General features: G+C 36.5%; 1 non-coding gene across 1 annotated transcript; it reads right to left on the reverse strand.

Annotated features, from left to right (window-relative positions):
- Window positions 1-12,240: 12,240 nt before the first annotated feature.
- Window positions 12,241-12,312, reverse strand: TRNAC-ACA (transfer RNA cysteine (anticodon ACA)). Its single transcript has one exon. It is a non-coding gene; the product is annotated as a tRNA-Cys (tRNA).
- Window positions 12,313-12,630: the final 318 nt, after the last annotated feature.

The raw sequence follows: 12,630 nt of genomic DNA on the forward strand, positions 1-12,630 counted from the left end.
ATTTGGAAAAGACTCTGATGCTGGGAGGGATTGGGGGCAGGAGGAGAAGGGGATGACAGAGGATGAGATGGCTGGATGGCATCACTGACTTGATGGACGTGAATCTGAGTGATCTCCAGGAGTTGGTGATGGACAGGGAGGCCTGGTGTGCTGCGATTCATGGGGTCGCAAAGAGTTGGACGCGACTGAGCAACTGAACTGAACTGAACTGATGTGGAGTGAGAATTGAGGACTGTAACTTCTGAAGAGAAAGTGTATTTTGGAAAGTTATTTTTATTTTGTTTTCTTATAAATAGCCTAAAATTTTTAGTTTACCACTTCCACCACAATAGGTTGTAAGAACTATAAGAAACAGGAAGATTTGGAGAATGGAGGAAGTTCAGTGGAGTCTTGGGGTTAAACTTAATGAATATTAATGTAAAATAATGCATCTGGGATAGTGAAGAAAGCATTGGATGAAACAGGTCTATAGAAAATGAACAGAGGAGAGAAAATAGATAGTAAATTGCACCATAAGAGATATACGGGAAGGAAAGAAAATCAAATAAGACTATTCAAAGCTAATTTTCTTGCCAAGTTTCTTATATAAATGGTGAAAATGAGTTATGATATTTACAGTCTGACTGCTGCTGCTAAGTCACTTCAGTTGTGTCCAACTCTGTGCAACCCCATAGACAGCAGCCCACCAGGCTCCCCTGTCCCTGGGATTCTCCAGGCAAGAACACTGAAGTGGGTTGCCATTTCCTTCTCCAATGCGTGAAAGTGGAAAGTGAAGTCACTACATCCATATCATACTAAAACCTAGAGGACTGTTAAATTCTAGGTTCTATATACTACTAAGTATTATTCAAAATCTGCTATGTTAAGTTTTGAAAAAAATTAATAGGCGCTAAAAATTAGTGGATCTCAGCATTGGCTTCCCATTATCACATGGGGAGATTTTGGAATTCCAGTATGCAAACCACACCCCAGTGTTTTAAGAATCCTTCCGTGTAGAGTCAGTCTTCGGTATTTTTTAAAGTTCTCCACATGAATCCAGTATATGATCACATTTGCAATAAAGTCACTAAAGCAGTAATTCTCAAAGTGTGGTACTCAGACCTCCTACATTAGAATCACCTCAGTTCAGTTCAGTCCAGTTCAGTCACTCAGTCGTGTCCGATTCTTTGTGACCCTATGAATTGCAGCACACCAGGCCTCCCTGTCCATCACCAACTCGCAGAGTTCACTCGAACTCATTTCCATCACGTCGGTGATGCCATCCAGCCATCTCATCCTCTGTCATCCCCTTCTCCTCCTGCCCCCAATCCCTCCCAGCATCAGAGTCTTTTCCAATGAGTCAACTCTTCGCATGAGGTAGCCAAAGTATTGGAGTTTCAGCTTTAGCATCATTCCTTCCAAAGAACACCTAGGACTGATCTCCTTTAGAATGGACTGGTTGGATCTCCTTGCAGTCCAAGGGACTCTCAAGAGTCTTCTCCAACACCACAGTTCAAAAGCATCAATTCTTCGGTGCTCAGCTGTCTTCACAGTCCAACTTTCACATCCATACATGACCACTGGAAAAACCATAGCCTTGACTAGATGGACCTTTGTTGGCAAAGTAATGTCTCTGCTTTTCAATATGCTATCTAGGTTGGTCATAACTTTCCTTCCAAGGAGTAAGTGTCTTTTAATTTCATGGCTGCAGTCACCATCTGCAGTGATTTTGGAGCCCCCCCCAAATAAAATTCGCCACTGTTTGCACTGTTTCCCCATCTATTTGCCGTGAAGTGATGGGACCAGATGCCATGATCCTCATTTTCTGAATGTTGAGCTTTAAGCCAACTTTTTTACTCTCCTCTTTCACCTTCATCAAGAGGCTTTTTAGTTCCTCTTCACTTTCTGCCATAAGGGTGGTGTCATCTGCCTATCTGAGGTTATTGATATTTCTCCTGGCAGTCTTGATTCCAGCTTGTGCTACTTCCTGCCCAGCGTTTCTCATGATGTACTCTGCATATAAGTTAAATAAGCAGGGTCACAATATACAGCCATGAAATACTCCTTTTCCTATTTGAAACCAGTCTGTTGTTCCATGTCCAGTTCTAACTGTTGCTTCCTGACCTGCATATAGGTTTCTCAAGAGGCAGGTCAGGTGGTCTGCTATTCCCATCTTTTTCAGAATTTTCCACAGTTTATTGTGATCCACACAGTCAAAGGCTTTGGCTTAGTCAATCAAGCAGAAATAGATGTTTTTCTGGAACTCTCTTGCTTTTTCCATGATCCAGCAGATGTTGGCAATTTGATCTCTGGTTCCTCTGCCTTTTCTAAAACCAGCTTGACCATCTGGAAGTTCATGGTTCATGTATTACTGAAGCCTGGCTTGGAGAATTTTGAGCATTACTTTACTAGCATGTGAGATGAGTGCAATTGTGTGGTTTTTTGAGCATTCTTTGGCATTGCCTTTCTTTGGGATTGGAATGAAAACTGACCTTTTCCCATCCTGTGGCCACTGCTGAGTTTTCCAAATTTGCTGACATATTGAGTACAGCACTTTCACAGCATCATCTTTCAGGATTTGAAACAGCTCAACTGGAATTCCATCACCTCCACTAGCTCTGTTCATAATGATGCTTTCTAATAATCACCTCAGATATTAATAAATAAATTTATGGACTGAGTCTCAAATCTTAAATTTTTGAATCAGTATATTCGGTGGTGATGAGATGGAATCAGCAGTTTTAACAAGCAGACATTCCTAGTTATAAGATAAATATAATATGTGTATATATATATATGTATACACACACACATATATCTGTAGACAAATAAAATGATGATAAAATGAATTGAGTAAATTCAATAAGTTGAATTTTCTTCTTAAAGAAATTGGTCTTTTATTCTTGAGGAAAATATACAATTATCTTAGTAGGTAAGAAATGTTTAATTAAGACACCCTTTCACAAATGTAACTAATATATGTTTATGTCACTTTGTTTTCACAAACTTCTGTACTGTGGAGCTATTGAATTTTGTGAAAATAACTTCCCAGGTGGTGCTAGTGGTAATGAATCCATCTGTCGATGCAGGAGATATGAGATTCAGGTTTGATCCCTGGGTTGGGAAGGATCCCTGGAGAAGGAAAGGGCTACCCACTCCAGTATTGTCTGGAGAATCCCATGGACAGAGGAGTCTGGCCAGCTATGGTCCATGGGGTCACAAAGAGTCGGACACAACTGAAGCAACTTAGCACACAGCACACTGTAAGGTAGGTCCAAGCACCAGTCAAGTTCAGAGAAATAACTATCATGTACAGTACTACAGACCTAGATTGTAGTAATGGGATCAAGATCTGCATTTCCGTTGTTAAATCTGAATCCTGTGATTTATTCCGTCAGGTGATTCTCCCAAGCTTCCCTCTCTCTGGTCACCATGTCTGAGCATCTTCATTTCTTCCCTATATTCTACTTTTACGTGTCTTACTGCAAATCATTTGCCCTGCCAGAACCCCAGTGTCTTCTTTTCAGTCTTCCAATTTGCTATCTGTGATCAATATCATTGTCCATCTTATTGTTTCTGGTAACCACCTGAGTCCAGAGTAGGTGTTAAAGAGAAACAGAGCTATGAAAAATCTCAAATATCCTGTTTTACCAACCATGTATTTCCCAGCTGCTGAATTTACAGAAATTTGATCTCTATTACTTTAATCATCATTTAAGTTATGATCATGGTTAAAACTTAGGCTTTATCATTATTGAAAATTCAGTGATCGTTGTTTTCTTTCCCCACAATACATGACAAAGTCTTTGAATGAAAAACTATAATCAGTCTTTTATATTATTTTTTTATAATAGCTAGAATAATGCCTGTTTTATAGGACATGAAAATAATTATTGGGAGATGCCTAGGTTTTTACAAAATGTCCATCCCTAAAAGATTTCTTATTCCATTCCTTCTGATCTTAAGCAATATTTCTGTTGTGGTTTCTTGTTACTCAGCAGTCACATCTCATTCTCTTTCATTCTTGATTCTGGTTCTGGCTTCGGTTAACCTCCTAACCTGCCTAGACTTCCTGGTTTACCTATTCAACATTGTTAACCAGGAGTACCTTGTTTACTCCTTGAATTCCCATCATTCTTTCAACAGTCACAACCATAAGAATCATAAGGAAAGTAGCATAATTAGAACTTAATTGAAACAATGCAATTAGAACAAATTGGAATGATTTTAAAAGACCATTTGAAGAGAGTTTTGAACATCTGATGTTAAAATATAAGGCTTGATTTGATAGGTTTTGGATGTATATGATTGGGAAATTGATACATATTAGTAAAAGATATTGTGGTTTTTAGTTTATTGGGAATTTGTGAAAATCCTATAATGTTAAGTCTTTGTAGTTAGCAGCAATTTTACTCTATGGAGAAACAGCCTATATATGCTAGAGGAAGCATAAAGTTGGTCATATTCACAAGTATTTTAGCCAGTATTAGTCTGCCTCAATATCTGGAGGATAATAAAGATGATTCTCATGTACAGTTCCTTCCTAGAGTATGTTTTTCACATTTAAGATGAGATCAACACAGGGAGAGTGTGTAACCCATGTCTGCTGGAATTGTCTCCATGAAAATAAGAGGATATACAGAGAATATGAGTTAGCATTTAAAGCACTCGACAATCAACACATGCGGTTTTTCATGCATTATCAAAATGATTAGACTTTGAATAGCAGTTCTTCAGGTTTCCAGTCTCTTAATTTCCTTCCTTCACTGCTCAGGAGTCTTAGTGATGCTGGCATATTAGCTAGTTTTAGATTTGGAAATAGAAATAAAGACAAGCACTTAGGGCCCTTGGGCTGCTGCCTATGCAGCATTTAAGGCCCAGGCTCACTGGCTTGCTCTGCATTTTTGCTCTGTTCGCTATACATCCTCAGGCCCAGTCATTTAAAGTAAATAGGCCACAGCATCTAAGAGAATGCTTATAGCTCTTATATCCCTCGACACTACCCAACACTGGGAAAAATCAAAATTTGGCCCCAATAATAGAGACTACGATCCCTACCATTAACATGAAATTGGGTTAGCCACTTCTCTATGGGCCAGCATCTTTCGTATGTTCAGTTATGTATTCATATTTCTATCTAGAATGTTTGGAGGGAGAAAGTTGCCACTTTTCTGTGGCTTCGGGGTGGCAGTATTGCTGGTTTTGCTGTTTCTCTCTCTCTTAGTATACTAATGTTACTCATATCACTACTAATTTTATGCCCATGCTCCTGTCTCATGTTACAGTAATGAGCTTTCTACTCTTCAGCGGTCACGAGATCACTGACTGTGCACCACCTTCTTCACTGGGGACCACAGTTCTTCTTGCTCCCAAAGAAAAGGAAACTGTTTCCCCTAGCGCTTTCTGCCATTCTACATAGTCTTACTACTAATGGCATACTTTCAAACCACTTTCTCATAACCTTCCTAAATTATTTGCTTTTTAGTGGTTCCTTGTGTGAGAAAATTCCTCCTGATTTTTCACAGCTTAGGATATAGGGGAAGTTAGTGGAAACTTGTCTTATAACCAGAATTCATCCCAACCTCGATATATGATTACCCTGCTTTGGTTCTTTATCTCAGGGGAGGTTTTCTGTCTTCTTAGTGGCACCTTTCCCTACAATTGACTAATCTTTTTGGAATAGTATTTTACTCACCAGTTTAGATGAAGAGCATTGTCCTCAGTTTCCAGGAAATGTAATATCTCTGCACTTTATTTCCTAAGGGATCAAGATGTCCAGATACAAAGAGGATTTCTTAGACTTTCCTTTTTCATTCCCCAAATGTTCATTTGGCTTGTCCTGTACTCCAGCCACTATAGCAGTTACATGGCATTGAAAAACAAAGCAGACACACCCAAAACCACTGTCTGTGCTTTCATTCTGGATGCTTATGGAAGATTTTTCCATATTTCTCAGGCAGTTATTTAAACCATGCCCTACTAATCTTAAATACAGGGACAAAGGAGACAAAGTTGGAGACAGTAACCTAGAGGCATATGCTGGTAACAAATAGGTATATGATCTATGGAAGGTAATTCTAATGCTTTTGTGTGAAAGAGAAATTTTGGTTCTGATATAAAGTACATTTTTTTTAACTGAAAAATTTTAATGTTTAACCAAAATTCATGAGAAATAACACTTGAGGCTGTCAGGATAAATTGTAGAGGGCTTAGAAATGGACAGAGACTATAGGGCATTCTGATTCTTTGAATGTCTTTCTGTTGTCCACTTCACTTTAAACTATTTAAGAGTAGAGGGTAAATTGTGGAAAACTGAGGGCAATGCAAATGATTCTTGACCATAGCAAGGAAAATGAATTTTGTCCGGTACAGAATATTAATCTCTGTAAGTCAAATTCTCATTTAAACTAGTTTCAACAGCCTGTTAGTTTTCTTATTTCACTGAAGAAAATCTTTGACTAGTTTCTTTTTATATTTGTACAAGAGTCATAATTTCACTTTTTCATAGTTTGCTAGACTTATAAATGAAGTTTGATTCCTATGTGTATAGGCCCTTCAGACTGCTTTGAAACCACTATACTTCATTAAAAAAAAAAAAAAAAAAGATGATGACTACTTGCACAGTGATGAACAACTGTATGAAAACTAAAGAGAAAACAAATCATTAAAAAAATTTGAATGTAGGTAGTTTGTTCCTGAAGTATTGAGTGTTAACTCTTTATGAAACTTCTTATAAACACCACAGGTAAATCGTGTGTATTTTTCAAACCATTTTTTTTAGTTACGACTCTCATAGTCTGCATAACTGATCACTTTTCAAAAAGATACTGGGGAACTTTAATAGGTACTTTGATTCGATGAAATGTGACCAGTAAAAAAGTGTTTTATAGTATAATCAACTTATGTGATGGTTATTTTTATTGTTATTTTTTAATTACTAAGAAGCATGTTTTCATTGTAGCATAGGAAATACTGAAATATTTAAAGAAGAGAATAAATTTCTCAACCAGATATAAACAAAGTAATTATTTTACATATTTTGGTTTCTGTACTGCTCTCATAAGTTACAGATGTTTGTATCTGACATTTTATTCAAAATTTTTCTATGCATATTTCTCTCTATACAGTTAAAACTTTGAAGATATAATTTTTAATGATAACGATACTCTATGAACATGTTAAAATTTAATCATTCCTCCTTTGTGAAATATTTTGAGTATTTCCATAAGTATTGTTATGATAAAAGTCTGTGATGAACATCTTACTCTAAGATCACTGATGATTTTTCAGGATATTTCTTGGACATTGTAGAATTGCCATCGCAAAGAATTTTTGCATCTTTTAGGCTCTTCATATGTACTTTCAAATTATTTTGAGAAGGAGTACACCAGTTTACAGTCCTAGCAGAGACTGCTTGTCTTATAAGCTGGATTTTTAAAGACAATTAGTGTTTTCTGTATACACAGAAACCCACATGCATGCATACACATTAGCAGTTACCTTGGTAATCAACAGGTTAGTATTTAGAATAAAATTCTAATTAATGTTCTTATAGTGCGTTGATGTGTATTTCCTGACATTGCGTTGTTTTCAAAAAACGTTTAGGCATGGAAGAAATTGGCAAATCTAAGCTAGTATAAAACAAAATTTGCAAAATGCGCATAGCTGAGCCTAACTTCAATTCTTAGTTATTATCTTCTTAACTCATCTTAGGTAAACATTTCTAAGTTTTGTAAGCCTTGTCTTTCCTGTAAATGTCACTTAATACATAAAATATTTTTAGTCTTGGCCAGATATAAGATGAAATATGCTACATATAATTCTTAAAGTGCTTGCTGTTTCATATCTGCATGCCTAAATCATTTTATTATCCGCTTAATAGCAGAACAAATTAGTCATCCTCTCTGATTCTGGTGCACATTATGCTGAGACATGCCCACCCTAATATGCTTTCTGATAAAGTAAATGCTCACCCTGTCAGAGCACAAATCTTATTTGGGCTCCAGAAAAGTCAAGGGAGAGAGAGCTGAGTCTGCAGTAGGATTGCTTACTCGAGGAGAACTGAGATTTATTAACCAACTTCATTAAATATATGGAAGACCCCAGCTCTCAAGGTTAGCAAATTAGAATTCAAACATGAAACCTCTGTATGAAATGAAACAGGTAGGAAAAACAAGAAAGATAGATCTTTGCATTTTACAAAGCAGGAGAGGTAAGCTTATATTAAAGTAACTGTCTAGCTAGCTAAATGAAAAGGTATGCTTTTCAGTTATTTGCTTGGTTCAGTTATTTGCTTGGTTCAGGCATCTGTGACTATAAGATAAATAACAACACTAATTAAATATCAGAGAGATATATGGTTGTAAATAAATATGAAATGAAGTCTCAGCCCAAGTTGCATATTGGTTTATTTATAAATAAATATAATTATTTAGAATTTGTATTTTAAAGTAAATTTAACATCCCTGATTTTTGTAGGTGAAGCATGTATCTACACAAAGCTAAATAAGTTTCAATTTGGAATAAAATTATGCATGTTACATGTCAATGTAATGGAAATGAACAGACATTTATAGAAATTGTTTTTGATATTTTGGAAAGAGTTTCAGTCAAGAAGTTGATAGTAATGATGTAGGTAGCTGTAATGATCTGTTTTATGTTTTGTTTTATTTATTGATTTATTTTTGCTGTTTTCCAAGTCTTGTCTTATATTGTTTATACCCATGAGTCAAGTTTTTCATAGTTTTGGAGAAAACAGGTTGTATTCTGTCATCTAAAAACATTATTATTTTCTGCCCCCTCTTCTGTCATTTAATACTATGATTTGGGTATATAAGAATAATTATGTTGGCAGGTTATAGTATTCATTTACTTTTGACCTAGATAAAATGACTGAAATGGAGACAGAGAACAAGACAACTGAAATCAGTAGAGAGAATATCAGCATTGTAGGTTTTCATATTGATACATGGAGTTTCCGAAGCTAAGGGAAGTAAGGCAATATTTCTAAAAAAAACTAAGACATCAGAACATCCTTGAATTATGAATCTATTTTCTTTAATTATTATTATTATTTTTTAATCAAGAAAGCAGGTGGGGAAACAGTTGAGTTCAGTTGCTCAGTTGTTTCTGACTCTGTGACCCCATGGACTGCAGCACGCCAGGCCTCCCTGTCCATCACCAACTCCTGGAGTTTATTCAAACTCATGTCCTTTGAGTCGGTGAAGCCATCTAACCATCTCATCCTCAGTTGTCCCCTTCTCCTCCTGCCTTCAATCTTTGCCAGCATCAGGGTCTTTCCCAATGAGTCAGTTCTTCGCATCAGGTGGCCAAAGTATTGGAGTTTCAGCTTCAACATAAGTCCTTCCAATGAATTTTCAGCACTGATTTCCTTTAGGATGGACTGGTTTGATCTCCTTGAAGTCCAAGGGACTCTCAACAGTCTTCCCAAACACCGCAGCTCAAAAGCATCAATTATTCAGCCCTCAGCTTTCTTTATAGTCCAACTCTCACATCCATGCATGACTACTAGAAAAACCATAGCTTTGACAAGATGGACCTTTGTTGGCAAAGTAATACCTCTGCTATTTAATATGCTGTCTAGATTGGTCATAATTTTTATTCTAAGGAGCAAGCGTCTTTTAATGTCATGGCTGCAATCACCATCTGCAGTGATTTTGGAGCCCCCCAAAATAAAGTCTGCCACTGTTTCCACTGTTTCCCACCTATTTGCCATGAAGTGATTGGACCAGATGCTATGATCTTACTTTTCTGAATGTTGAGTTTTAAGCCAACGTTTAAGTTCACTTTCGTCAAGAGGCTCTTTAGTTCTTTCTTGCTTTCTGCCATAAGTGTGATATCATCTGCATATCTGAGGTTATTGATATTTCTCCCAGCAATCTTGATTCCAGCTTGTGCTTCATTCAGCCCAGCATTTCTCATGATATTCTCTGCATGTAAGTTAAATAAGCAGGGTGACAATATACAGTCTTCTCTGTAAGGCAGAGAGTTATAGTTTTTTTTTAAAATTTGATTACTATAATAAATCAAAAGAAAGTCTCAAGGTTGTGAAGATCTTACTAGACCCACTGCTGCAATTTACATTTTAAGATGACAGGATTAGAGCTAACAATAGAAAGATCTTACAGGACCTACTTCCATAATACAAAATTTAAGATAACAGGATTAGTGAAAAAGTTCTCAAAAAGGAGAAGCATGCCCTCAAGCAGAATACATTGTTGTTATATAATTCTTACTAAAACAAAGGATTCTTCTCTGTTCTTCCTGGTGGCCCAGAGGGTAAGGAATCTGCCTTTAATGCTGGAAACTCAGGTTTGATCCCTGGGTGGGGAAGATCCCCTGGAGAAGGAAATGGCAACCCACTCCACTGTTCTTCCCTGGAAAATCCCATGGATGGAGGAACCTGGCAGGCTACAGTCCATGCGGTCGCAAACAGTCTGACACAAGTGACTTCACTCACTCAATACTAAGGAATATAGTAAAGAAAACGTTGTCCTTTCCTCCTCCTTGAGAATTCTAGAGTCTTAATATTTAGTATTTTCCATATTAAGAACCAATTGTTCTTACTTCTGACCTCTGTTGTGGAATTGGGTTAAACTGAACGGAGTTCACACAGAATAATCGTTGTTCATTGGCCCTAAATTCTATGCTTCCCTTAGAAATGGTGTTGCAGAGACGTTAAAAGTCTCCAATACCCCTGAGACTTAGATTGTTCATCACTAAAAATGGAGATAATAGTTCATATTTCTTAGGGTTGTTACATTACTAATGTCTGACACATAATCGTTTGTTTCATAAATGCTTGCAGCTGTTGTTTCATTATTCTTGTTACCAACGTGATAGCTAAGATATGTGTCCTTGAGTGACTACAGTCTTGCTTACCAGTCATACCTATAGGAAAATGATACAGGCTGAAATAAAAATGGATAAATAAATGAGCTATAAATGGGCTTTATGCTCAAATAATCCATACCCTCTTTATCGTAAACTTAATCAAATTTAAGAGGCTTCTGAAAATAAGGGGCAAAGTCTAGATGTACTGGAACAGATTATATTGTATTACAGAAGTCTCTTCCTTCACCTGTGGGAGAATCAAAATCTGTAGCACAAACCATAGATTCTTAACTCAATTAAGAATGTCACAATATCTCTTTTTAGGTAGGATTTGAAATTATAATGTCATTGAATACTAGAACTGAAAAGGGCCTTAGCAATCACCTCACTGATGTCTTAGTTTTATAGATGAAAGAACTGAGACCAGGATCATAGTATGATTTGTTCAGAGTCAATCAAATGGTCAGTGCCAGAGATAAAAAAGAATTCTGGTAGTCTCATAGCCAGTGTAGATATGAAAGTTTTATATCAGCAGACCTTACAAACTGTTTCAGTAAAAAGCAGCTGGAGGCACAAATGCATTTTACTATATTCTGCAAGAAAAATGAATCTGAAAATAGTTTTATTCCAAGAGAACAATATTCTACCAAAATTAGGTTCAAAACTGTCAACAATAAAATAATTCTATCAGCTATTTAAAGTACAATTATTGCTGTGAAGTACTTGGTAGTCTAAAGATGTTTTTATATCACACCAAAACATCTGGACACTTCAATCAACCAGACATATTTACATTTTATAGACAGAACCCAAGAGATAGAGCAAATTTAGAAATTTTGTTTTTTTAGCCACAGGATTAAGTGTGGCATAAATGTGTGAAACAAGTCTACTTGTAACATAGAGAGTACTCAGTTAAAAATGGATTTGCTTATCACTACTCTGATCTATTATTTATCTAGTATTTGTTTTAAGTTTTAATTCCTAGAAGGAAAACTTATTTCCATCTTGTGGAAGTCCTATACTGGGAGGGATAAGAGGGGGATGAGATAGAGAAATGGAATCTTTATATTTTTTCAGTAAAGATATATTACTTAAATTTGCCAGGACAGCATAACTTGTTATTTTTCTACTAATATTGTGCTAGGTTTTAGGATGTAGTTCTAGAAAAGTAGCCTGCTTCTAAAGAAACAGTCATATTTCAAGAAATGAAACTTTCTTTCAAGAAAGAAAGAAAAGAAATCCTTTACTTTTTGTCTTCCAGTACAATTCTCATGAAAGCGAAAGTGAAGTTGCTCAGTCGTGTCTGACTCTTTGCGACCCCATGGACTGTAGCCTACAAGGCTCTTCCGTCCTTGGGATTTTCCAGGCAAGAATACTGGAGTGGGTTGCCATCTCTCTCTCCAGATCTTCCCAACCCAGGGATTGAACCTGGGTCTCCTGCATTGTAGGTAGACGCTTTACCATCTGAGCCACCAGGGAAGATCTCATACATTCTTTAAATGTTAAAGGTTACCTCCTCTAATAGTTAACTTTATTAATTTTATAATTCAGTAACTAATTTATTCAATAAATATTAATTATGTTTGAACTGTTTACCAGATGGTGTATTAATTGTTGGATATATAACACTGAATAAGTTAGAAGGCCCTTAGCTTCAGAGATCCTGGCAATTGACGTGAGATACAGGGAGGTAATGACACACTGTGTGATAAGGACCAAGAGAAAAGAGCATATGGGATGCTGGGGAACAAGAGAAGCGGCATCTCACAGAACTTTTGGTGTCTTGGTTAAAGTCAA

The sequence above is a fragment of the Ovis canadensis genome, chromosome 2 (genome assembly GCF_042477335.2).
Source record: "Ovis canadensis isolate MfBH-ARS-UI-01 breed Bighorn chromosome 2, ARS-UI_OviCan_v2, whole genome shotgun sequence".
Taxonomy (NCBI): domain Eukaryota; kingdom Metazoa; phylum Chordata; class Mammalia; order Artiodactyla; family Bovidae; genus Ovis; species Ovis canadensis.